General features: G+C 38.2%; 1 pseudogene; it reads left to right on the forward strand.

Moving 5' to 3' along the window:
• LOC101046791 (glutathione peroxidase 1-like) lies at nucleotides 1–24,048 on the forward strand (annotated as a pseudogene).
• The last annotated feature ends 3,454 nt before the right edge of the window (nucleotides 24,049–27,502 follow it).

The raw sequence follows: 27,502 nt of genomic DNA on the forward strand, positions 1-27,502 counted from the left end.
ATGGCTCTGATTCAGAGCCTTCTGAAGAATCTTGCTCCAGGAGAGAGAGATGTGGTAAGATTAATAAGACCTTCCCATGCAGAGATGGGGAGTATAGGTAAGGTAAATAATATGTTGGTGTATTGAGGATGTCTTATATATTAAATGTGTATAATTATCTAAGCATGTGCTTAAGTCTCTGTGTGTATGAGAAGTATCCACTACTCCAGTGAGCTTCTCTGTGATGTTTTCCAATAACTAGTTTATTCCCTATTGAACATTTTTTCCCCACAGCATATGAAGGATTTTTTTAATGTGTCAAGCAAATGCAAGACGGCTATCCCTTTCTTTTAGTAATTTCTGAGACTTGATATGGATGATTTAGGAAAAAGTCCAACTGTGCCTACACCTTCTTTTCATGCTCTCATTTGGACAGCACTCTGTGACATCATAAAATTTTTGCAGGGATCTTTCGTACCATGTTTGGTGGGTGGCAATTAATCACATGGCATGCATCACTCTTTTCACCCAGTACACTAATATACTTTGCTCAAGGATGCAAATGTTCATGGTAAAAACTTATCTGTTTACATCCCCATGTTGAATTCATCCCCCATGGTGAATGAATGACCTTGAAATTCCTGCATTGTTGTTGTCTATCTTCTGCCATAATAGAGAAAGAGGCAGGGATTTAGCCTAATTAATTCCTATTTATAACACTCAGCACTGCCCCCTAAAAATATAGACATTTAATAAATGTTTTGGTGATAAAGAAATAATTTATCTTTCCTTGGATGCATCCCTTTCAACTGAACCAAAAAAAAAAGCATACATTGTACTGGTTTAGGGAGGATAAATGTAATTCCATGGCAATTAAAAATGATAGGAAGAGTGAAAACTCATCCATCTACCTAATGACTAATCTTTGCTGGTGAAGGTTTGATAATTCTAGTGAATGTTTTAGTGGAAGAGCCTATTATTTTAATACATTAAAAAAATTGAGGGGGGTCTAACTTTGTTAACTCAGCAGTGTCAAGCCATTTAAGGCAACCTCCGTGAACTGAAAAAAAGGGTCTGATCTGTCTTCTCACTTCAGAACAAAAGAAAACATTGTTTATTGTATTAAATTAGTTCAAATTTTGTTCCTATTTCCAATATGATATATAAAGTATAAAATTCAAGTCATATACACATACACATGCCACACATGGTTTAATATAAGATATACATAGCTCCACATGAAAAAATGTTTTTTATGATTATTAAAAATATTATATTTAACTTTCAGAATCTAAAACCTGTTTAACAAGTGAAATGGATACATAGATTAATTAAAATAAGTTATTAATGCAAAATTAAGGCAGATTGTTTTTGATATACTAGTTTGTGTATAAGCTTGTTTTAATTTTTTAAACCACTTTATTGAGATATATGATGTATATATTTAATATATACAACTTGATAAATTTGGCAATAAGTATACATCTGTGAAACTATCACAACAATCTATGTCATAAACTTTTCATGACCTCAAAAGTTTCTCTCTCCCCTCTTTATTATTATTTTGTGATAAGAATATTTAACATGAGATCTACACTTTTAGCAAATTTTTGAGTATAAAGCAAAATATTACTAAGTATAGGCACTGTGCAGTAGAGCAGAGCTCTTGGGCTTATTCATCTTGCACAACTGAAGCGCAATACCCTTTGACTACTACCTCCCAGTTTTCCCAGAGGAGGTGACTGTGGCACAATGACTATGGAAAACAGCATGGAGTTTCCTCTAAAAAATTAAAGTAGACCTACTACATAACTCAGCATTTCCACATCTGAAACATGAAATCCAAATCAGGAGCTTGAAAAGATGAGTACACTCCTTCTCATAATAGCATTACTCACAATAGCCAATACATGGAAGCAACCTAAATGTCGATCAATGGATGAATGTATGCATAAAATGAAATATTATTCAACTAGTAAAAATAAAAATAAAAAATCTGCCATTTGCAACAACATGGATGAAACTGGAGAACATTATGCTAAGTGAAATAAGCCAGACACAGAAAGGCAAATACTACATGATACAACTTACATGTGCTTTATTTTAGTACAAATACAAACCAAACCATAAGGTATCTAGAAACTGCTTGTTAGAAACTTGGCTTCTGGGTTAAGACTTCTGCTGATAGCACACAATCAGTACAATTAGCTCTGAATAAAGAAAGAAATCTCAAAGTGAAGCAAAAGGTAGTTTTTCTTTCTTACTGGAACACATTTCACAAATGTGTTCTATTGAGATTAATATGTCAAACAACAGGAAAATTAAAAAGTACAGTAACTGTGTCTTAGTCTATTGAATAATGTCTTCTTTTTTAGTTCAAGGAGCAAGGACTTTGCATTGGTTAATTCTGTTGCATAGAAAAAGTATTACCTGTGTATTCTCAAATCAAGCCTGTTAAAACACACGATTTCAAGTTAAGCCTATAAAGTCTACTCTTGTGATTGTACTATATTTGTTACTAACATATAATGCAAATTCAATTAAGTTTTCCCTGTAGCTGTTGTTGTGGTAAATAGTGAGCTCTAGAAAATAAATAATATTTCAAATTCACTCGTTTTTAGTATGCATCTGAAATAGGATATTTAGAATTCCACTTACAGAAATTTAAATCATGGACTTGACTTTGTAGATACCACTGAAATACTTTATTAAAGAACCATGTTCTTATTTTATAAAATGTAGTTCTCATTTTATCATTTATATTTATATTCCAATAAATTTACTTTCTCCTTTGATTTAATTTTATTCACTAAAAAATTGCTTCTGACATGTTTTGCATTTTCCTACCCCTCCAGACCTGTTTTTACATGTTTCACACAAGGAGATTTACTGCAATGTTGTTAGTAATTTCTGCCACAAGAGAAAGTTATACGCTTTTTTTCCCCTTATGATTCTTATGCAAAGGTTTAAAAGAAACTGAGCTATATTTTGGTTAAAACTGACATTTCTGTCCAGTTATTTAGTTCTTTCTTTTATAATTTAAGCTGTGCCTACAAATAATCTTTCTTAGTTTATATTGACATTTTGAGATAATTTTTACTATTCCTAATAGTATTTCAATGAGTTAATATATTTTCCATATGTAATTGTTTCTTAAAAGTTTTCTGCATTAATAATTAGATATATTAGGTCTCCAAGCCAAATAGCTTCAAAAATATTTGTGTCCAGTTTTACTTTGCCAATCAATTAAAACTTAGCATTGAAAGCATACATTTAATTTTTTGCACTAGGGCTTCCTCTTTGGAACTAAGTGTTGCCACTCTGCCACCTGACAGGTAATTTGAATTAAAGATAGGATCAAAAGATTTGCACCTTCCTGCCTTAAAACTCATTCAAGAGAAGGATATTTATTCTTTACTATGTTTCTACATAGATAATACAAATGTTACTATAATAAAATCAAAAATAATAATGTCAGCAACAATGATAATAAGAATTTATCAAGCAGTTTCTGGGTGTCAGGCTTTGTGATAAGGCTTGCATCAGTAAAGATAGGATAGCTTATGCAATACTAAAACAATCTTCAAATGGTATGCTGTTCAGTTTGGGTTAGCATGAAAGCCATAACGTCTCAAATAATTTCATCAGGTGAAGAAGAGGGGGCAAATCTTGAGCCGTTTCTTTTTGTTCGTTTATGAATTTATGTTTTTTAAAATTATACTTTAAGTTCTGGGGTACATGGGCAGATTGTGCACGTTTGTTACATAGTTACACACGTGCTATGGTGGTTTGCTGAATCCATTCCCACGTCATCTACATTAGGTATTTCTCCTAATGCAAACCCTTCCCTATCCCCCCATCCCCTCCTATCCCTCCCCTAACCCCCCGCCCCACAGCAGGCCCCAGTTTGTGATGTTCCCTTCCTTGTGTCCATGTGTTCTAATTGTTCAGCATCCACTTATGAGTGAGACCATGCAGTGTTTAGTTTTCTGTTTCTGTGTTAGTTTGCTGAGAATGATGGTTTCCAGCTTCATCCATGTCCCTGCAAAGAACATGAACTCATCCTTTTTTATGGCTGCATAGTATTCCATGTTATATATGTGCCACATTTTCATTATGCAGTCTATTATTGATGGGCATTTGGCTTGGTTCCAAGTCTTTGCTATTGTAAATAGTGCTGCAATAAACATACACGTGTATGTGTCTTTATAATAGAATGATTTCTAATCCTTTGTGTATATACCCAGTACTGGGATTGCTGAGTCAAATGGTATTTCTAGTTCTAGATCTTTGAGGAATCGCCACACTGTCTTCCACAATGGTTGAACTAATTTACACCCCCACCAATAGTGTAAAAACATTCCTATTTCTCCACATCCTCTTTAGCATCTGTTGTTTCCTGATATTTTTAATGACTGTCATTTTAGCTGGTGTGAGTCTCAATGTGGTTTTGATTTGCATTTCTCTAATGACCAGTGTTGATGAGCTGTTTTTCATATGTTTGCTAGCTGCATAAATGTCTTCTTTTGAGAAGTGTCTGTACATATCCTTTGCTGACTTTTTGATTTTTTTTTTTTCTTGTAAATGTAAGTTATTCACAGATTTTGGATATAGCCCTTTTTCAGACCTTTTTAAATCTCTGTATGCAACTCCCTTCTATCCAACTTTCATGGGTTGGCAAGGCCATGCCCAGATCCTAAGAAGGTAGGAAGTGCAATCCTACCATTTATCAAAAAGAAGAAAAACAGAAATTTTTGCACAGCCCTAAGGATTTGGAGGACGTCAATTCTTAAATCAGCTTTTCTAATAAACTTCTGTACTTTCTGCAATCTCGGTCAAGCTCTATTTCCTTACGTTTCTTTATTTTCTTCAGACTACTTATGAATATATGAAATCATATTGTTTGCTTTGGAGATATAGACATGGACGTAGAAAATATAAATAAATTTATAGTCGTAATGCATAATCCATGAGGACAAGCTCTTCATCCACCTTTTCTTTCTTCCTCATCTCCATACTTTCCTTTTCTGTTTTTCTTTTTTGCCCCCTTTTCTCTTAACTTTATTGCCAACAGCTACATTAGCACCTGTTACATGTTAGGTAAACAATAAATCTTTTATTTGTGTAGAAATTATATATATATATATATATATATATATATGGAAACAATCTTAGAAATATTGAACAACATAACTAAGATGAAATAGCTATGTAGCAGCTGAGTTGTGATTCAAAGCCCAAGGTTTAAACATTCAGCTGTATAGCTACTGTGCTTGATAATTACATAAGCTACTGGGAAATACATATGTAATTATGAAGTCACATGAAAATACTGTAAGAGAATCATATACAAATTACTACGAAATTACAGAGGGAGTAAACACTTACTATGGCAGGTTTGAAGGTGATGAAGAAAGGTAGAATTTTGAATGCGGTCTTGAATACATTAACTTATTTGTTTGGATTTATTTATTTGACTTTCTGTTATGAACCAGACATGTGCTAGTTGCTAAGGATACAAAACTACCCAAGATAAGTCTTGACCCTTCTAGTGCTTCTAATCTCATGAGACATGTGCCAGTCAGACACACACACATACAAAATCACTACTCAGTGAAAGGCTGACAACTGTTATCTAAAGCTATTGTGAGGATAGTTGGGACTAAATAAGAGGGCATTTCATTTGAGTCAAGTGAGCAGATGTTGACAGATTACACATTCCAGGTATGTCTTTGGGAGCTATAGGTTCCAAAGTTTGGCCGACCACATAACCATAGAGGAAGATGAAGCTGGGACTGGACTTTGCCATCTCCCTTATTTGCTCTCTACTAAAGCAGCCACTAATGATATTCTTCCATCTTGCTTTTCACCTTGCTTCCAAAGTGATATTCTTCCATGTTGCTTACTTCTGACTTTCGAAATCGAGTCAGGGGAAAAATAATCTTCTCATAAAATACACTTATGGCAAGAATTCAGAAAGAAAATATTTTAACCACCATAGTCTTCTCTACTTAGAAGGCTGTGAAATTTGACTCTTTCTAAATAAATGGGGAAAGTACCATTCTTATCAATAATATATATTGATAACTACTAAGTTCAGGACATGTTTGCTACATTTTAGATGAGGAACAGTGGATGGTACATGAATGGAAGATAATGGTACAATTAGACATTTTAACTCAAAATGAAGGGTAAAGGCACTAAGTCTATTGACATTCAGAGGATAGAGGGGTGTCTAAGGGACACAATGGGTGCCAGGATGATGTCAATAAAAAAGAAATGAGGAACAGCACTTTCCAAACAAATGAAAGCAGGAATCATCAAAGTGAGGTGTTATATCATTGAGATAATGTTTGCCTGCCTATAATAGAAAACCCCAAAGTGACAATGTCTTTAAAAGAGATAGATTTTATTACCTCTTACTAAAAAGTCCTCACATGACCTGATATGGTCTTCTTTCTGCTCTGTCATTTATTCTAGGGGACAGGGGAACAGTTTGCATACCCAAAGTAGTCATGATTGAGAGTTGAATAAAGGAACTATGTATAGAGGTATAAGGATGGCTAAGAGCAACAAAAAATGATGAAGACTCCAAGAAATAGAAACAGGGGAAGCCAACAACGTCTTTAGGCCTGAAGGAGTGAGAAGGAGATGCTGTTACAAGAACTTAGAGCTGGCTGGGCATGGTGGCTCATGCCTGTAATCCCAGCACTTTGGGAGGCCGAGGCGGGTGGATCACGAGTTCAAGAGATTGAGACCATCCTGGCCAACATGGTGAAACCCTGTCTCTACCAAAAGTACAAAAAATAGTCGGGCACGGTGGAACATGCCTGTGGTCCCAGCTACTCAGGAGGCTGAGGTGAAAGAATCACTTGAACCCAGGGGTCGGAGGTTGCAGTGAGCCGAGATTGCGCCACTGCACTCCAGCCTGGCAATAGAGCAAGACTCTGTCTCAAAAACAAAAACAACAGCAACAACAACAACAACAACAAAAAAAAAAAAAAAAAAAAAAAAAAAACCTTAGAGCTGCAGCCATACGAAGAGTAACTGTGGCCTTTGAAGAGTAAACCTCAGTTCAGCAGAGAAAAAATATAGGAAGTTAATAAATAATCAATCTCATCCTCTCCTCCATTTCATTGCCTGCCATTGGTCAAATACAACTAGAAGCTACAGGCCAAGAGAGCCCAGGGAATACTTTGAGCATCTCAAGGCACAGAACAGGATAAAAAAAAGTAAAAAACTAAATTAGAAAAATAAACACAAAACAATCAGGTGCCTCCTTTTATCGCTCAGTATATGTTCTTGTCTTTATTTCATTTTTCAGGCATTTAGAATTCACCAGGACTCAGTTGTACAGCAGGAGCAGCTTTTCAAATGGCAGAACGGGGCGTACATTCCATCTGAATTTCAAGAGGAATGTGCTGGTATTGTCCTCTTGGGACTTGCCAGAGATCTGATGAGGCATCTGTCACAGTTCCATTCAGAACCATTGTGTCTGCTGGGTCCTAAGATACATATGCCAGAAAAATTGGTAATGCAGTCTAGGCCTGATGTGTAGCCTTCACTTAATCTGGGCCCCACTCAAAACTGCAATTCTAAATATAAATAATATAGTACAGTTCTCCTGGGGGACAGAACCATTAGGACACATGTATATAAAAAAGGGAGTTTATTAGGGTGAACTGGCTCACAAGATTACAAGACGAAGTCCTGTGATAGACAAAGTCCTCTGCAAGCTGGGAAGGAGAGAAGCCAGTAATAGCTCAGTACGAGTCTGAAAGCCTGAAAACAGGGGAGCTGACAGCGCAGCCTTCAGTCTGCAGCCAAAGGACCAAGAGCCTCTGGGAAGCTGCTGGTGCGAGTCCCTGAGTCCAAAGGCTGAAGAACCTGGAGTCTGATGTCCAAGGGCAGGAGGAGCAGAAACAAGTGTCCAGCATGGAAAGAAGAAAGAGAACCAGAAGATTTAGCCAGCTAAGTTTTCCACACCTTCCTCCTGCTTTGCTCTAGCTGCCCTGGCATCCACCAACATTGAGGGAGGGTCTCCTCTCCCAGTCCACCAACTTAATATTAATAGCATCTGGCGACATCCTCACAAATACACTCTGAAGCAACTTATTACCAGCCATCTAGTAATCCCTCAATCTAACCAAGTTGACACTGAGTATTAACCATCACAAGTCCACTCCTTGTCAATCTGGCACCCATACGCATCTCCTTAAATTATACTTAATCTCCAAATAAGGGCAATAATAAAGTCATAATTCGGCCTAACATAATACAACTACCCTTCATACAACCAAACAAAAATGCACTAATCCTTTAATCCAAATGATATTACACAAAATTAACATTTAAATACTGATATGAAGTCAATAAATCTTATATTACATGATAAAGTAATAAAGAGAGAAATAAAATGAAGATATTTTCTTAGTACTGGTATACATATCCACAAACATATTATTAACAAAATAAGGAAAAAATACCCATGACAATTACACTCCTCGTTTCTGTAACTGGTCACATGGTTGTAGCTGGTGTTGGTAACTACCTTTTTCTACTATTTATTTGGTATTTCCCTTGCTTCCAGCAGGCACCTCAGCTGTTTGTGGTTTCTTACCTCGGGGCATGATATAAACCTTCATTCCTGAAGGGTCTTGACCATGTGTAGTCTTGCTTGGATTGGACTGATGTAGCTTCCCATTGACCTTAACTACAGGGTCGGGTAATATCGAGATTCCCTAAGGGATCTTACGTATTCCAGACAAATTTTTCCTTACCTCCTTTGTGGAGTAGCGGTCTGATTTCATCTTGATAGTCCAGGTCAGTCACCCAAACCAATTTTGTAACTCTTTTCTTAGCCATCTGACTTAGAGGCAGGAGGAGCCCAAGTGACCAGATAGCAGTAGTCTCAACTGCCAGTTCAATGGAATCATAGTTGTGTTACCTGGTGCAGATCAATCTGGAACTAAGACCTCTAGGCCAGCAGAACATAATATCATAGGAACAGGAAACAGAAGTTTTGCTAGCAGGTCACTAGGTAGGGGTAATGGTGAGTGGTGCCACTGCCACTTCCACCCCTCAATTCTTGGACTTATAAATACTGGCTATGAGAGATAACAGTGCCATATATTGGACACGGATTCAGAGTATACATCGCCTTCTGAAGAACGTTGCCCCAACCCTGCAAAGTATTGTCACCTACTAAGCCTTGTAATTGTGACTTCAAAAAGCCGTTTAACTGTTCTATTAAGCCGGCTGCTTCAGGATGATAGGGAACATGGTAAGACCAGTAAATGCCATAAGCATGAGTCCACTGCTACACTTATTTGCCTGTGAAGTGAGTTCCTTGATCAGAGACAATGCTGTGTGAAATATCATGACAATAGATAAGGCATTTTGTGAGTCCACAGATGGTAGTCTGGGCAGAAGCACTGCATGCAGGAAAGGCAAATCCATATCTAGAGTAAGTATTCCACTAAGGACCAAACTATTGCCCCCTCCATCATGGAAGAGGTCCAATGTAATCAACCTACCACCATGTAGCTGGCTAATCACCTCAAGGAATGGTGCCATATTGAGGGCTCAGTGTTGGTCTCTGCTGCTGGCAGATTGGACATACAGAGGTGGTCATAGCCAGGTCATTCTTGGTGAGAAGTTCATGTTGCTGAGCTCATGTACAACCTTCATCCCTGCCACCAGGGCTACTTTATTCATGAGCCCATTGGGTGATAACAGGGGTGGCTGGAGAAAGAGGCTGAGTGGTATCCACAGAACAGATCATTCTATCCACTTGATCATTGAAATTCTCCTCTACTGAGGCAATCCTTTGATGAGTATTCACATGAGACACACATATCTTCACAATTTTTGACCATTCAGAGAGGTCCATCCACACACCTCTTCCCCAAATTTCTTTCTCACCAATTTTCCAATCGTGCTCCTTCCAAGACCCTGGCTATCTAGCCAAACCATTGACTACAGCTCATGAATCAGTATATAATCACACACCTGGCCATTTCTCCTTTCAAGCAAAGTGCACAACCAGATGCACTGCTTGAAGTTCTGCCTACTGGGAAGATTCCCCTTCACCACTGTTTTTCAGGAATCTCCCAGAAAGGGATTATAGCGCTGCAACTGTCCACTCTCAGGTGGTGTGTGCATATCATGCAGACCCATTTGTCACCTAGGTCCTAGTCTTTTCTTCCTCTGCGAACTCATCAGAGGAAACTCTCTGCAAGGTCATAGGTGCAGGCTGAGAGAGACAAAGCAAGGTGGCAGAATTGGGGACCAGGGGCATTTGGGCTAGTTCCTCCTGTAACTTAGTTGTGCCATCAGAATCTGCTAGAGCCCAATTACATATGCACCACACCCATTTGATGATGAAATGCTGCCATGCATGCCCAACTTTATGGGTAGGTGAGTCAGAAAGCAATCAATTCATGATAGTCAGTTTAGGTCACGTGGTAACTTGGCGATATGGTTTGAATCTGTGTTCCCATCAAATCTCATGTTGAAGTGGCATCCTCAGTGTTGGAAGTGGTGCCTAGTAGGAGGTGACTGGATCATGGCGGCAGGTTCTAATGAGTGGTTTAGCTTAGCACTATGCTTTTGGTGTTGCACTTGCAAGAGTGGGAGAATTCTTCAGAGATCTGGTCATTTTAAAATGTGTGTGTGTGTGTGTGTGTGTGTGTGTGTGTGTGTGTGTGTGTGTGTATGTGTGTCTGTCTGTCTCTCTCTCTCTCTCTCTCCCCCACCACCCCGTCTTTCTCCTTAGCTAGTCATGTGACATACCTGTTCTCCTTTCACTGAGGCCTTCCAGAAGCAGATGCTGCTATGCTTTCTGTACAGACTGCAGAACTGTAAACCAGTTAAATCTCCTTTATTTATAAATTACCCAGTCTCAACTATTATATTTATCTACAGCAATGTGAGAATGAATTAATACACTTGGTGACCCATAGTCAAAGGTTCACCTTCTACCAAGGCCTAGTAACGGGCCAAAAGCTCTCTCTCAAAAGGAGAACAGACATTTGCAGAAGACAGTAGGGCCTTGCTCCAAAATCCTAGATGCCTCCACTGTCACTTATCTATGGGTACATGCTAAAGGCTTCAATCATCATCCCTCCCTGTCACGGACACCTCAAGCACCATTGGATCTGCTGGATCTTCTGGCCCAAGTGGCAGAGCAGCTTGGATAGCAGGTTGGACCTGTTGTAGAACATTTTCCTGTTCTGGACCCCACTCAAGACTAGCAGCCTTTTTGGTCATTTGATAAATGAGTAATAGTAACACACCTCAGTGAAGAATATGTTCCCTCCAAAATACAAATAGGCACACTAGACATTGTGAAACTTTCTTGATTGTAAGAAAAGCCAAATCCAACAACTCATCCTTTACTTTCAAATTAATATCTCAACAGGCCCCACATCAACAAACCCCTAGATATTTCACTGAGATTGAAGAACCCTGAGTTTTACTCATATTTATTTTCCATCTCCTGACATGGCAAGTATCTCACTAATAACTCTAAAGATGTTGCTACTTCTCACTCCCTGGGTCCAAGCTGCATAATGGACCAGTATAATATCCTATGGAATGGAAGCGCAATCAAGATTTCCGCCAACAAGATTATGACACACAGCCTGAGAATTGATCTACCCCTGAGGCAGGACAGTGAAGGTATATTGCTGGGCTTGCCAGCTGAAGGTAAATTGTTTCTGGTGGGCATTATGGACAGGAATGAAGAAAAAAGCATTTGCCAAATCAACAGCTACATACCAGTTATCAGGAGATGTCTTAATTTGCTCAAGCAATGAAACCACAACTGGTACAGCAGCTGCAACTGAAGTCACCACTTGGTTAAGCTCACAATAATCCACTATCATTCTCTAAGATCCATCTGTCTTCTGAACAGGCCAAATAGCAGAGTTGAATGGGGATGTGTTGGGATCACCACCCCTGCATCTTTCAAGTCCTTGATCATTCTTAAAATTTTATCCCTAATAACCACTCCTGGTACCAAAATCTGTATTAGTCAGGGTTCTCCAGAGGGACGAAACCAATAGGATACATGCATATACAAAAAAAAAAAAAGTTTGTTAGGATAAATTGGCTCACAAGATTACAAGACAAAGTCCTATGACAGGCTGTCTGCAAGCTGGGGAAGAGAGAAGCCAGTAATGACTCAGTCCAAGTCTGAAAGCCTCAAAACCAGGGAAGCTGACAGTGCTGCTTTCTGTCTGTAGCCAAAGGACCAAGAGCCTTGAAAAGCTGCTGGTGCAAGTCCCAGAGTCCAAAGACTGAAGAACCTGGAGTCTGATGTCTAAGAGCAGAAGCAGAAGCAAGTGTCCAGCATGGGAAGTAGAAAGAGAGCCAGAAGATTCAGCAAACTAAGTTGTCCTATTTTTTTTTTCCCCTGCTTTGTTCTAGCCGTGATGACAGTCAATGGGATGGCTCCCATCCACATTATGGGAGAATCTTCCTCTCACCTCTCACCACCCACCGCCCACCGCCCACCACCCACCACCCACCAACTCAGCGTCAGTCTCCTCTGGCAACACCCTCACAGACTCACATAGAAACAATAGTTTACCAGCCATCTAGGCATCCCTCAATTCAGTCAAGGTGACATCTAACATTAATTATCACAAATGGTAAATACATGTATTTAAAGGCTCAGATATTTTACAAGTTAGCTCTAAAATCTAAAGAGGTCAGGCATTATGCCTATTTCTTTTTAAAGGGTACCTAGAAAAGATGGTAAGTAGTGCTGCCGTTCCTGATACATGAAGGCACACTATTTCTGATTGTGTTAACTGGTTGGAAGTAAAGACACTAATTTCTAGGATAATAGCACACAAGGAGCTAAAGCATTTATTTATTTGCTCCAGGAAAGATATCATATTCAGAACAACAAATACAATTATTGCATTATTTGAGTAATATTGTTATAATCCAGAGTCATTCTCTAAGATTATTCTATTTTTTTTTCACAATTCAAACAGAAAAGTTAAATAAGGATAAAATAGATAATGTTGGTTTTACAAATAGATAAAAATATCTACTCCATTATCTCTTAAATCCTTGATGGTGGCACTAATCTCTGCAATTCCCACCAGTTATGTGGTGTTACTTTTGATTTAGAATTGTAGGAAAGGATGCCATAAGATAAAAATATAGAGGCTATTTCTGCATTAATAGCTCTCATTGCATAGGACAGAGAACCAGTGAGAGGACTCTGCATTTACTAAGTATACATATTTACTCCAAACATTCCAAAATTAGGAAAATAAGAAAAATATTTCTAATGAATTTAGTACAAGATTGACTTTGGAACAATTCCATCTTCCACCTAATATCCATCAGTCCTTAATTGGACCACTGGATCATATGGTTTCACTCATATCTGGTATCTATTAACCACATAAGATCTGTTTTTTTGCTTTTTCTCCATCACATTAGTAAGGGATAATAGCCTCTGGAGAGAACAGGAAGGAAGATTCACAGTACATAATTTAGGCTCTTCTCTAGGGTCTTTCCTCAAAGAGAACTGGCCTCCCTGTCAATCAAATCATTCTAGGTCTGTGAGATAGTTTAAGTTTTAGAATTGAATAAGAGGCCATGAACCCTACTGCAGTACTGCAGTACCTCGTCTTATTTTTGTTCAGTAAACCTGAAAATTTTCTACTTATATAAGTTAAATAACATATTAGGAGGCTGCCCATCTATTTCACTCCCAGGAGCCTTGGGAATAATTAGCCACAGCTTGTGCCCGAAGGTCACGGGCTACCACCTGACCCCTGCTACTGTGGGATACCATAATCTGCTGGGGAACCTAATTCCACTGCAGCAGAGCTCACTGTCCTCTCTAGATTATAGACAATGACAACTGTAGCCTTTTTTATGAATTCTGATGTTCCCCTCAGCAATGGATTTCTTTTTTTTTTTTTTTTTTTTGAGACGGAGTTTCGCTCTTGTTACCCAGGCGGGAGTGCAATGGCGCGAGCCCGGCTCACCGCAACCTCCGCCTCCTGGGTTCAGGCAATTCTCCTGCCTCAGCCTCCAGAGTAGCTGGGATTACAGGCACGTGCCACCATGCCCAGCTAATTTTTTGTATTTTTAGTAGAGACGGGGTTTCACCATGTTGACCACGTTGGTCTCGATCTCCTGACCTCGTGATCCACCCGCCTCGGCCTCCCAAAGTGCTGGGATTACAGGCGTGAGCCACCGCGCCCGGCCAGCAATGGATTTCTTAATGCTTTGGGAAAAAGTATTTTCTACACGCCGACAATTGTCCCATTGTAGAAGTGATCTCTACCTGGAAGAGGCCCTGATTTGTCTCTCTGTGCTCTGCTTAAATCTAATTCTAAGGATGGAGTCTGTGAAGAATGTTTAGAGTAGAAACTCAAGAGAATCCACATATCTTTATTAAATATCTGTACTAGGTAACATCACGAAGGGTTGTTTTGATTTGTTTTGTTTGATATAAGAAACTAGTTCTCTTAGGCAGAAATAGAAAGATAGGATGGTAGGAGATACCTCCATCAAAAAAGTATGTTCAGGAAGACTTGACAGTTCCAATTCTGTGCCCCATTGGTGTCTGCCCTTCCTTAAAATAAATTACCCACTTTCAGATAATCCCTCGTAACAGCACAAAATGGAGTAAGACACTCTTATACTCAATATAATCATATGGTCACAACTGGCTACAAAAGAAGCTGAAAAGGTGATCTTTCAGTGAAGTGCATGTCCATCCCAAATAAAATCAAGGTTTTGTTACTGAAAAGAAAGAGAAGAACAGATGTTGATACCGTTAGTCAAGTATCAGTCCCTGAAATAGAAATTCATTACTGTACCTATGGAATATATTAATATATATACCAGCTTGGTAAATTGGAGGATTTGTGTTGAGAACTTGTCAAAAGAAATGCAAGGAGTTCACCTGGTAGCAGCCATTGGATGCCAAGCTAAGGAGGCATGAACCCAGTCTCCTTTTTCATAGATAAGATAGTAGGGGTTGAGGGTATCTTTCTTTGTATAAAGGGGAAAAGTAACAGCACTGGCCCCACCACTAGTCTTCTGAGCTTTCTGTGACTTCTCAAAGGTAGCAGACACAGAGGAACAGAAAATGGCTTCGTATGGACTGTAAGGTGTTCAGGACTATGGCCAGGGAGTCTTTCATGAGGACTGTATGTTGTGAGGTTTGCACGATAGGGTCGAAACATATCCCATCTCACTCCACTATGTCATACACAATAAACGTCTCCAACTAATCCCAGTACTCTGCTAAGAAACCTAGGTTGGGCCTAAAGATCCCTCATGTACCATGTCTAGGGGGCTGCTAAATATTGATTAGCATTTGAGATGTATTGGACATTCAGAATGTAGTGAAAAAGTATGTGCTGCAGCTTAAGTGAGTCTTAAGTTGGAGTCCTCTTTCCTCTAGTAGACTTGCCAGTTGTCTTGCAGCTCCTTAAGTTGTCTGTGCCTCATTTGCTTTGTTGTTAAAATTTACAGCACTGATATTTATCATTGCTAGGTGTAAGGAGTAAAGGAGTCAATACATGGGATGATTCCAGTAAACAGAAGTACTTATTAGTAATTCCCGACCTTCTCCCCTTTCCACCTTTCTCTTTTCTTTAACCTGGCTCACTGGTAATCTCACAAAACATTATTGCTGTTATCCATACTGCACCTCATAGATTCAAAAACTTTAAGCTTCCTGACTTTAAGGAACTATAAATGTGCTGGGTACACCATTGTATGTCCTTGAGTTATACAAAACAAGGGAAAACATTACTAGAGAAGGTATTAAAAGGCTCTTTGAACACCTTGGGAAAATACTGACTCAAATATTTATACAAAACCTTGCAATATGAGCTATATAAACAATTTTAAAACAAGTTTCACTACAAACAATAAATATTGCAATTTCAATTTGGTTAATTTTCGGGATATGGTTTTCCAAATATAAAAGAGTTGGAAGCCTCTAAGAATTTCAATAATTCATTTTCTGTTCTTTGCTCTTTGGGGGTCCAGTCGAAATCTGATAGGTAGGCTATTTTTGACTTCATTAATATTTCCTCATTAATCATTTGAAAAGATTTAACAGTGCCAGAGGGGAATGATCTTTTATTTTTTCTTAGTCTTATTTACTATTCAAACAACCATTTGTTTGATTTTAGTTTTATTCAGTGATTCCAAATTGGTCAATAAAATGCTAATGATTACTAACATACTATATTTCTCACTTGGAGATCATCATTTAATTCCAGCAAATGCCAGTTGGATACTTGTTAAAACAGCAGGAACTAATTCATATATTCCAGCTAAATAAATAAGGTTTGATTGCATACTTGTTCCACTCAGCTCTGATAACTGGTACTGTTAGAGAGGTGTTTCATACAAACTACCTTGAAAATGCCTGATAATCAGGTTTCACTGATAAAACTAACATGTCAAAATGGTCTTAGGTCTAGTGCCTAACTAGACCATGTTTGTGTCCACTGTTAATGGACTTTAGACCTTAAAATTCACATGCTTAAATTACAGGGCAGCTTTATAAGGCCCAGCAAGACCCCCATAATAGGGACCTTCAGGAACTTATTGGCAACTCAGTCTTCTCCAAAGGGTCTCCTGTGTGCATAAGCTCACTCCCACCTACTCACAGTTCAAAAATACTTCTAGGATAAAAGATAATCCTAGAACTTTACAATGTGATTTCAACTTCTTTAACACAAAGGTGAATTTAGGGAAACAGTGTTCAATTTGAAACAGAATTCCAAAGGGTCTCTACTTTGAAAGGCTTTTTTTTTTTTAAATTTCATGGGGAAATCTATACTTTCATAAATTAAACTTTGAATCGGTTGGTGGTAAAACATTCCTCAGTGTTTGCTTTTGGGAATGACTACCATTGCATGATTTGTGAAAAACTCATACAACTAGCATCCCAGTGTAGTCTTTCTTCTTCTATTTATATAAGATCAACAAAATATCCATGCATTTACCTTACTAGGGTCTTATTTAATAGTTTCACTTTACAATGGTTAAAAAAGTACGTAAAACCAGCAGTTCAGTTGCTTATCTTGATGTTTTATCAAACGTCACACAAAAATATGTAAATGTGTTTTCTATTTGTAAAAGTTGGCATAATTCTACGAAAACAAACAGGATTGTAACAGAATAGATAATTCAAATAAATGCAAAAGTGAGATGTCATGAACCTCTTATCCAGAATTGAAGAGAATACACTTATTTAAAAACTGAGGATTTCCTATAATTTTAACATGTCCAATAAGGACATCCAATGATTCTCTAGTTGGTAATTACTTTCTACTCTTTACACTTGTCGAGTGACACTCTTTACAGTAGGAATGACTCTCTCGCCCTCTGCAGTATCACTAATGTTTAGATAAAACATTTTTAAAGCAGGTTCCTTAATATAATTCACATTTAACAACTCTTCTGCTTAAAGAGTCTCTGTGTTTGTTAGCAATTATTTTCTAATGTCAATGTGAAACAAGCTCTAAAAGAATTAAGTGTACAAATCTTTACATGGGGCTCTTCTTGACATAGGAGGAAGTAGACATGAAGATTTTAAAGTTGCAATATATACACTAAAAATGTTTCTAATATTTCCTTATTATAATATGAATTTTCTATTGGTACAGAATTTGATTAAAGTTCTGATGGTGGTTTTAAATTCCAAAGCACCAATGTCAGCAATGTCATCACATTCATATCCTTACATGCAGAATGATTATCCTCATCTGGGGTAACTGGCCAGGCCATATTGATGATACTATGCAAATTCCCAGTTGGTGGCCAATTAATATTCACTTACTACTAATTAGTCAATGATCTGTTAAGTTATTCAAATATGAAATGGTTTGCTTAATATGTATTTGTGTACAGAATCATTATGACTTGTTTCTTTGGCATAATTTGATTGAGAAGGCATTGAGCTAGCTCTACTTTATACTTTAAAAACAGGGATGATCCTGAAACAGTTGAATCAGAAGCTGTCCAAGTTTTTAAATAGGAAAAATTTAATACAAACAATATTAAAGAATATAAGAGGGATACGGAGCCCCAGGAGCAAATTGAAAAAGCTAAAATGTGAGAAATAATTATTATAATAAAAAGATGACAGGCTAAAAATGAATATTGAACATATATTATTTGCTGAACACCATGTTTGACTCATGTTCAATAATAAGTGCTTTACCATTTCAGGTAGACATACCAAAAGATAGTCATTTATGCATCCGCATTTTATTTGTTATTCTGTGGGTTTGAGGAGTGATGAAACCAGCACTTCTGGCTAAGGATGGTGGCTCACTCCAGTTGTCTCAGCACTTTGGGAGGCCAAGGTGGCCAGATCACCCTAGCCTAGGAGTTCAAGACCAGCCTGGGCAACATGGCAAAACACATCTCTGCTAAAAACACAAAAGCTTATCCAGGTATGGTGGTGCATACCTGTTAGTCCCAGCTATTGGAGGCTGACATGGGAGGATCACCTGAGCCTGTGTGGCAGAGGTTGCAGTGAACCTAGATCATGCAACTGCACTCCAGCCCGGGCAACAGAGTAAGACCCTGTTTTCCCAATGCCCACACCCACAAAAAAAGGAAGTTACATTGCTTATCACTTGAACCTTCAGAAAATAAAGAGTTAAAAGAAAATGCTATTCTAGTGCTTTGTATTTCTGTAGCCCAAATAAAGACCTCAAGGCTGGAGTGTACATCACACAGTATCTATTTGTGTACTCACTGTGAGCTGAGGGCTACTCTATAATTTTAAATAGTTGCCATTAGTTTAGCACCTATTTTGTGAAGACTCAGTCTAGTACATTACAAATATTAACAATTCTAGAAGCTAGTTATAAATAACTCTTTTATACAAGAAATGGCTCTCAGATTCAGAGAATTGGGTAAGTTTTTAAAGCTCCCACAGATCATTTAGTTGTAGTTGATAAATTTTTGTCTTTTTGTTTCTCCTGTTCTGTAATATATACACATTTTAAAATCAAGTCCACTTAAGACAATATATAAGAGGTTACAATTACATGGGCAAAGACAAGACCAGATAGTACTAATTTAGATGATAAAGAAAATAAAAATAACTACAAAGTGTTGACATCATAATTACAGAGACATAACGGAGCAGGCATCAAAGCTGCATTGCAAAAATGTTATGCCTAGTTTTTAGGATTTTAAAATTTCCCTTTAATTCCTTAAAAATATAAAATGTTTACTATGTGCCAGGCAGTGACCAGGCCCTGAATAGGTAGTGGTAAATAAGTAAAATGGGTTGACTCCCCAAATACATGGAGCTTACAGACATGAAACAGATATATATGCAAATAACTACATAATGATAGAACAGTATGTGTTAGGAAGATAAGGAGAGAATGCACAAGTGATAATAATGAGGTAAGAGCAATTATAGAGTGAAAACTTCGGGGAAAAAGTTCATTGAAAATAGGATTTTCAGATGAGTACTGTAATCTCATGATGTTAGTAATCACATACTGGAGACTAATTCATAAAGGAAAGAAGTTTAATTGATTCACAGTTCAGCATGGCTGAGGAAGCCACAGGAAACTTGCAATCATGGTGGAAGGGGAAGCAAACACAACTTTCTTCACATGATTGCAGGAAATACAAGTCCAAAGCAAAGTGTGTGTGTGGAGGGGGGCGGCGGGATCCCTTTATAAAACCATCAGATCTTGTGAGAATTCATTCACTATCATGAGAACAGCATGGAAGTAACTGCCTCCTTAATTCAATTACCTCCCACTTGGTCCCTCACATGACACATGGGGATTATGGGAACTATAGCTGAAGATGAGATTTGTGTGGGGACATAGTCAAACCATATCATTCTGCAAAAGCCACTCCCAAATCTCATGTCCTCATGTTCCAAAACACAATCATGCCTTCCCAAGAGTCCTCCTAAGTTTGGGTGTTCAGACTTTTCTTATTTCTCTGGCTCTGTTCCTTTCCTCCTCCTCCCTATATTTTAATCCCTATTCCCCAAAACAGAAAGAGACAGATTTTCAGGTTACTCTCCCTTTCTCCAGTTCTCCCACCACCAGTAAACAGCACCTGTTGCCACAATGGAAGAAGAACGTTTTTCAACAACAGGAAACTGTAAAATAAGTGCTAAGCCCTTGCCCTTTGTAAATGTAAAGGTAGAAGTAAAGTAATATGAATTATTTTTATCTCAGTAAAATTCACTACTGCACAATTATCTTGCTGCAAAATCACACTGGAAGTGAAATATATTTTCCATATTTTTCACTGTTTTTATTCAACAATAAATTATAATCTACTTAGCATAATGCCTAGATCCTGAAGCAGACTGGTCCTTCAAAATGATAGATCAAAGGTCATATAATCAGAAAGACAAAAAATAAAAGTTCTATAACAATTTTTACATTATTACATTAAGTTTGCATAATTTGTAAAGTTTGTTTGCAATAAAGATGAAAGTAGCTTGCCTTAAAATGTGAGCAGTAGAAATGGTGAGAAATACAAGAGCAAAATGGACAGAAATATAGTGATAGATATTGTTTAATGTACCCCTAATTCTTTGAAATTAACATATATTTTAGTTATTTATAAATTATTTGAATTGAAATTCACCATATCAGGAAAAACAAACGTTCTATCACTAAAACACTAAAGGGATATTTCTTACATTTATTTACGAGCTTGGGAAAGACTATCCTATCTTCAATGTTATTCTTCTGATTTTATTTTTGAAAGCCTACAATATTTAGATAATGGACTCTTCCATGGCTACCAAAATTAAAAGGAATTGTCAACTTTCCTATCTAAATTACAATTAAGTACCAATGTTTTTGTTTATACTATTTTATTTGTGATCATGTTTCGCGATTGCTGTTTACATGAACCACAGTAATCCCAGCACTTTGGGAGGCCGAGGCGGGTGGATCACGAGGTCAAGAGATCGAGACCATCTGGCCAACATGGTGAAAACCCGTCTCTACTAAAAATACAAAAATTAGCTGGGCGTGGTGGTGTGCGCCTGTAGTCCCAGCTACTCAGGAGGCTGAGGCAGGAGAATTGCTTGAACCCAGGAGGCGGAGGTTGCAGTGAGCTGAGATTGTGCCACTGCACTCCAGCCTGGCACTTGGCGACAGAGTGAGACTCTGTCTCAAAAAGAAAAAAAAATACTTTTTGATTGGCATGTAAATTTTATTTGATGATCTTTAAAAAAGTACTGTTTTTATCACCTAATGATTAAAAATTTGAGAGAAATTACACTTGTTATATATATATGAATATACATATGTATAAATATATATTTAGATGGATTCTATTGGATACCAAACATAAATTGAAAGGTTAAGATTTTATATAAGTTACAATCAACAAGTGTTTATTGAGCACTTATATGTCGGGAATTTTTTAAGACATTTGGACTAACAGCAATGAGCAAATCAAACTAAAGCCATACTTCCATGGAGATTATAATCCAGATTGAGGAGAGATCAAATAAACAAACAAAAAAATAGCGAACTTTTTATGTTATAAAATAATAAATGCTTTACATGGGGAAAAAAAAAAGGAAGGTGAATTAGGAACTCTGGTATAGAATTTTACCTTAATTACGAAGTGCCAGCTGAGCAAAAAAATTAAAGGTGGTTATAGAGCAAGCCTGTGATTATCTGAAGAAAGAACCTTTCAGGAAGATAGAGACACAAGTGCAAAAGCCCTGAGGGAAGAGTGCCTGTGAAAGAAGCACTCTCCATTTCAAATAGAGCCCTGCGCCTTGAAGCAGAGGTCTCACTGCAAAGCTGCTCTGCTCTGCTACTGTCTGGGATATGCAGAGGTGAATGTTCTTTAATAGCAATACTTTTTTTCCAGAAATGGGAAAGGCTTCCACTTGTTCCACCTAGCTTTTCATCAAAAGATTATTGGTTATTAGGCATTATCTATGCAGCAGGCATTCTATTAGTCTCCTGGTGAGTGAACAATACATAAACCTGGCCTTAAAATGTAGACTTTCAAATTTCAATTGATGAGATACATCTGGGAAGCTTGCTAAGAATACTGGGTCCCATCCCAGAGTCGCTAATTCAGAAGTTATTGAATGGAGCAGGAGTCTTCCTTTTAATAAACACTTTGGTGCGTTTTGATTAGTCTATGGGCTACAGTTTAAAAACCATTTATCCAGATGGTATGTTCTATCTTCAAAATAGTATCAGGGTATATATCCTTGGAACTGTATATGAATTTTCTATTAAGAATATGTAATTATAACTAAAGATCCATTTGCATCTTTATTAGTTTAATGAGTCTTTCCAACTAGATCCAGTAAAACTGATAAAGTTTACATCTGATAGATACTTCTTTGTGGGTAGGAGGCAAGGTGATTTGCTTAGGTTGAGAAGAAAGAGGTGGAAGGCTGGGAGATTAAGATTTAGAAAATGTGTGTGTTGCAGAAGTCAATGATTCAAGGAGAAAATCTGTAGTAAAATAACCTTCTTGAACCAACCATATGTGCTAGGAGGCTTTGCACAAGGTTCACATAAAATCCTTTCACATCTCACAAGGAAATATGTACAGCCATTAATGAGTAACCAAGATTTTAGACAAGATAGTAATTTATCTCTGGTTACTAAGGTAGAAAATATAAAAGACTGTAGAGACGAACTGCAAACTCAAATCCATCTGCTTCCAAAGCCATGTTATGTCAATCGTACCTTAAAATTTTTTAAATAAAAAGTTCCAGCTACGGAACAAAGACTTTTACATTTGTTTCTCCATTTTTCGCATGTTGACCTTTGTCCCACTCTTTTCTAATGCCAGCTTTTCATGAAACGTAATCCGTTTCTTAAAGACACGTTTTACCTGTGCTTACATACACGAATATCCAAGACCAGTTCTGAAGCAGTTTGGGCTACCCCAGCTGCCCCTAACTCCCCATACGGATTAACTGCTAGGTCTTCAGCACAGTGGGTACTCGCTAACGGTGCGCACCTGGACAAGGTACCCAAACGTCGCTGGCCTCGTTTCCCCGCCTGTAAAAGGAGGTTAAAAATGGCACTAACCATCATTCTCAGCAAACTGACACAGGAGCAGAAAATCAAACGCCGCATGTTCTCTCTCATAGGCGGGTGTTGAACAATGAGAACACATGGACACAGGGAGGGGAGCATCACACACTGGGGTCCGCTGGGGGGAAATGGGGGAGGGACGGGCGGGTGGGGAGGTGGGAAGAGATAGCATGGGGAGAAATGACAGATACAGGCGAGGGGACGGAAGGCAGCAAACCACACTGCCATGTGTGTACCTATGCAACAATCTGGCATGTTCTTCACATGTACCCCGAAACCTAAAATGCAATTAAAAAAAAAATGGCACTAACCGGCTGTCTCGGGGCGCTCCCTTGGCCTCTCGGAGAGCCGCGCCACGTGTGCTGCTGGGCCCCGGCGACCCGGTCGGTGTGCGCTGGCCGGGGGGCCTGTGAGCCCGGGTTCCCCGCGGGGAAGGCGCTGCTTCTCGGGAACGCGGCGTCCCTCGGAGGCACCACGGGCCGGGACTCCACCCGGGAACGAGCTGCAGCGGCGCCTCGGGCCCCGGGGCCTGGCGGTGCTCGGCTTCAGGTGCAACCAGTTTGGACATTAGGAGAACGCCAGGAAGGAAGAGATTCGGAATTCCCTCCAGTACGTCCCGCCTCGTGCTGGGTTCGAGTCCAGCGTCATGCTCTTGGAGAAGTGCGAGGTGAACCGTGCGGGGTCGCGCCCTCTCTTCGCCCTCCCGCGGGAGGCCCTGCCAGCGCCCAGCGCCCATGCCACTGCGCTCATGACCGACCGCGAGCTCATCACCGGGACTCCGGGAGGCCGCAGCGATGTTGTGTGGAACTTTGAGAAGTTCCTGGTGGGCCCTGACGGTGTCCCCGTGCACAGGTACAGCTGCCGCTTCCAGACCATCGACATCGAGCCTGACACCGAAGCCCTGCTGTCCCAAGGGCCCAGCTACGCCTCGGGCGCCCCTCGGCCCCGGCTGCCTGGCGGTTGCAGCGCTGCTCTCTGAGGCGTTTTCATCGATGAGGGTGTTTCCTCTAAACCTACAAGGAGGAACACCTGATCTTCCAGAAAATACCCGCTGGAGAATGCGCGGTGGTCCTGTCCATCCCAGTCTCTCTGCCACACCAAGAGGCCTTTCCTCACTAATAAAGTACCAGGTGTTAGAAACAAACAAACAAACAAACAAAAAAGGCACTAACCTCGAGAAGTAGTTCTACATCTATAAATACAAACACACATACACATCACCTAATTAAAGTTCATGGTACACGGTAAGTCCTTTGTAAGGTATAAATTTTTGCTATCATTATCATTAACCACAATCATCATCATTTGTAGTTTATTACATTGCATTGACTCAGCATCTGTTTCATCTTTTTTCCAAGTTATATTGCTATAAGTAAAAATTTACCTGTTTCCTAATTTAAAAAATAAATTAAAAATAAAACATGTATATCATGTTCATGCTCTTACAGAAAAGAACAAGTTCTTAACAGCTTTCACACTGAAATGAAAATGTTTCTACACGTCTAATTCAGTACGTAAAAGTATTGTTTTTATAATAATTTTTTTAGGAAATGTAAAGTATAATCCAAGGAATTGAGTCAGTTTCTTATCTTATTTTCTGTCTTGATACTTTACAGTAAAGCCTTTTAATTGGTCTTGGAAATTGTTATAAAGATGACATTTTACATTTAAACCAGAATGCAGTAAGACTCCTCTCGAAAGTACAGGAAAAAAAAAAAAATGTTTCTTAGAGGCAGCTTCTAAGACCACCCAATTTCTTTTAATTCAAGGTACTCAGCATGCCAGAGCACCATAATTTGAGATCTTGCTCGATTGGGCCTAACATTTTCCTGTCTGAAACTTCCCTAGAAGTTTTACACACTAAAAGTTGAGTTGAAGGCTATGGAGAGAGAAAAATGGAGTTGGTAGCTAAGTGGCAAAGGATCTCATTAAACCAGTCTCTCATTCCTGGGTAAAGGTCAGTCGAGTTAAGCAGCTGTGTCTCATTTTAGGCGATCCCATCAGAATTCAGTCTCTACATGGTACAGGCCAACAAGTCTTTAATAAGACACATTTCAGCCAGGTGCGATGGCTGGCGCCTGTAATCCCAACACTTTGGGAGGCTGAGGCGGGCAAATCACGAGGTCAGAAGATTGAAACCATCGTGGCCATCATGGTGAAACCCCATCTCTACCAAAAATACAAAAAATAGCTGGGCGTGGTGTCGCATGCCTGTGGTCCCAGTTACTCAGGAGGCTGAGGCGGGAGAATCGCTTGCACCAGGGAGTCGGACATTGCAGTTAGCCGAGATTGCGCCACTGCCCTCCAGCCTGGTGACAGAGCAAGACCCCGTCAAAGAAAAAAAAAAAAAAAAAAAAAAAAAAAAAAAAAAAAAAAAAAAAAAGAGAGAGAGAGAGAGACATTAAATTTTAATGGAAATAGAAGAAAACAAAGGTTACTATTTGGAGCGGCCTGAACGATAAATTAGTCTCTAGAGTTTAGAGGGCAGTTAGTTGAGACGATTCCAAGATTAGGTTTGAAGTACCTTCAGTTGGAACAGAAGGATGTAAAGGCAATCTAACCGATTTTCCTGAATTGCAGTTTAAATATAAGATAATTTCTCTGACACCTGTTTATCAAGGCAGCCATTTATAGCTTGTAGAGCTCTAGGAAAGCAGTTTTTACTTTTAGTGATTCCAAGTCAGAGGATGGGAGAAAGATTTAAAATGTTAGTTTGGAGACTCACAGTCAGATATTAGGAGATACTAACAATTCAGGATTCATTCCAGATTGTAGGTAAATAATTAAAATGTGAAAACAATAGGCAGGGCTAGATTCTAATAACAGGTACCTATAGCTTTCTTCTGAAACATAATTTTTCTCTCTCCCATCCCCCCATTTTTATCAAAGATAATTAGATTAAATCCAATTTAATTGCAAACTGACTTTAGTCTCATTAACTTGGCCTGGGTTTTTGTTTGTTTTTTGTTTGTTTTTGCATAAATTGCAGGAAGAATAGTGATTGTTTATACAGGTTTGTTACCAGTGGAAGATTTCTAACTTATTGGTGGCAAATCCGTATGGGTCTGCAGCAACCTCAATTCTTGCCTTCTCAGAAAAAAGGATCTGAGGTGCACAAGGCAGTAAGAGACCAAGGCAAGTTTCAGAGCAGGAGTGCAAGTTTATTTAAAAAGCTTTAGGCCAGGTGCAGTGGCTCACTCCTGCAATCCTGCAACTTGGGGAGCTGAGATCTCGCCACTGTGTTCCAGCCTAGGCAACAAGAGCAAAACTCTGTCTCAAAAAAGAAAAAGAGAAGACAAAATCCAGTTGTATATCCATGTACTTTTTATACTAAGGCTCACTTTAAGCCCTTCTAATAAATTCACTTAGCTTTAATCAGTTTAACCACATAAGATTCATGTTTGCACTGTTTCCTCTTTCTAACTTTTTATATCCATTTCTTTTTTATAACATTCCTTTCTCCGTTTATATATTCTGATACAATCTTTGAATACACTTTAGACAAAGTTATTTTGTTTAAAATCACACTCACACTCACATATCTTCTATGCCGTTTTTATCTTTCCTCACCAAAAACACATCGTGCTTTTCCTGTATAATTAGCATACAGAATTGTTTCCCTTATTTTTAGCAATTTTAATTATGTATATTCACTAGAATTTTAACTCTTAGTAGACTTAATTTGTATTGAAATCCTAGAAAGCAATTTTTAATTATCATATACTAACATTTTATGAATATACGTTTTATAATTTTAAAATATCTTTTCACAATTTTTAAAATGTGAAACAGGGAATACTAATAGACTCAGATATATTTTGTTTGTTTGCAGTATGAAACTGAAAGTAGAAAAACATAAACCTCATGTTCTATAATTGATGTTTTAGTATTTTATTTTGAAATTGTCTAGAAATTTTATGAATATTAGTTAACTTAGCAAATCTCTAAAGCCATAGTTGTCAAAGATATTTGAGAAACTTTTAAATTAAACATAAATAATTTTATTTTAAAATTATGTGCAAGTATCCCACTTCATATATTTAATTCATTTGTTCTTAGGTCAAATTCATGCTTTTATAAGATTGATCTTAAATGTCATCTAGAGGTAAAAACTCTGTATCTGCATTAGATTTACTGTTGACAGACATACCTGTTTTAATGAAATCAATATTGTTCTTATTTGCCAAGAATTACCAAAGTCACAAGACCTTGAAAAGTATTTGTACTTATTTAATTTACGAATGTTCATTTGTTTTTAAGTGAATTTGGTACCATGTAGACAATATACAAACACGTGAAAGAAACAAACATATATGTAGATACAACATGCCAAACACACATGTACACACACATATATAAAAATGCAAACAGAAACAGAGATCTTACAGCTTTTCAAAAATATTAACCATGATATAGATAAGAAAACTAGTTTA

This window comes from Saimiri boliviensis, chromosome 4, assembly GCF_048565385.1.
Source record: "Saimiri boliviensis isolate mSaiBol1 chromosome 4, mSaiBol1.pri, whole genome shotgun sequence".
Classification (NCBI taxonomy): Eukaryota; Metazoa; Chordata; class Mammalia; order Primates; family Cebidae; genus Saimiri; species Saimiri boliviensis.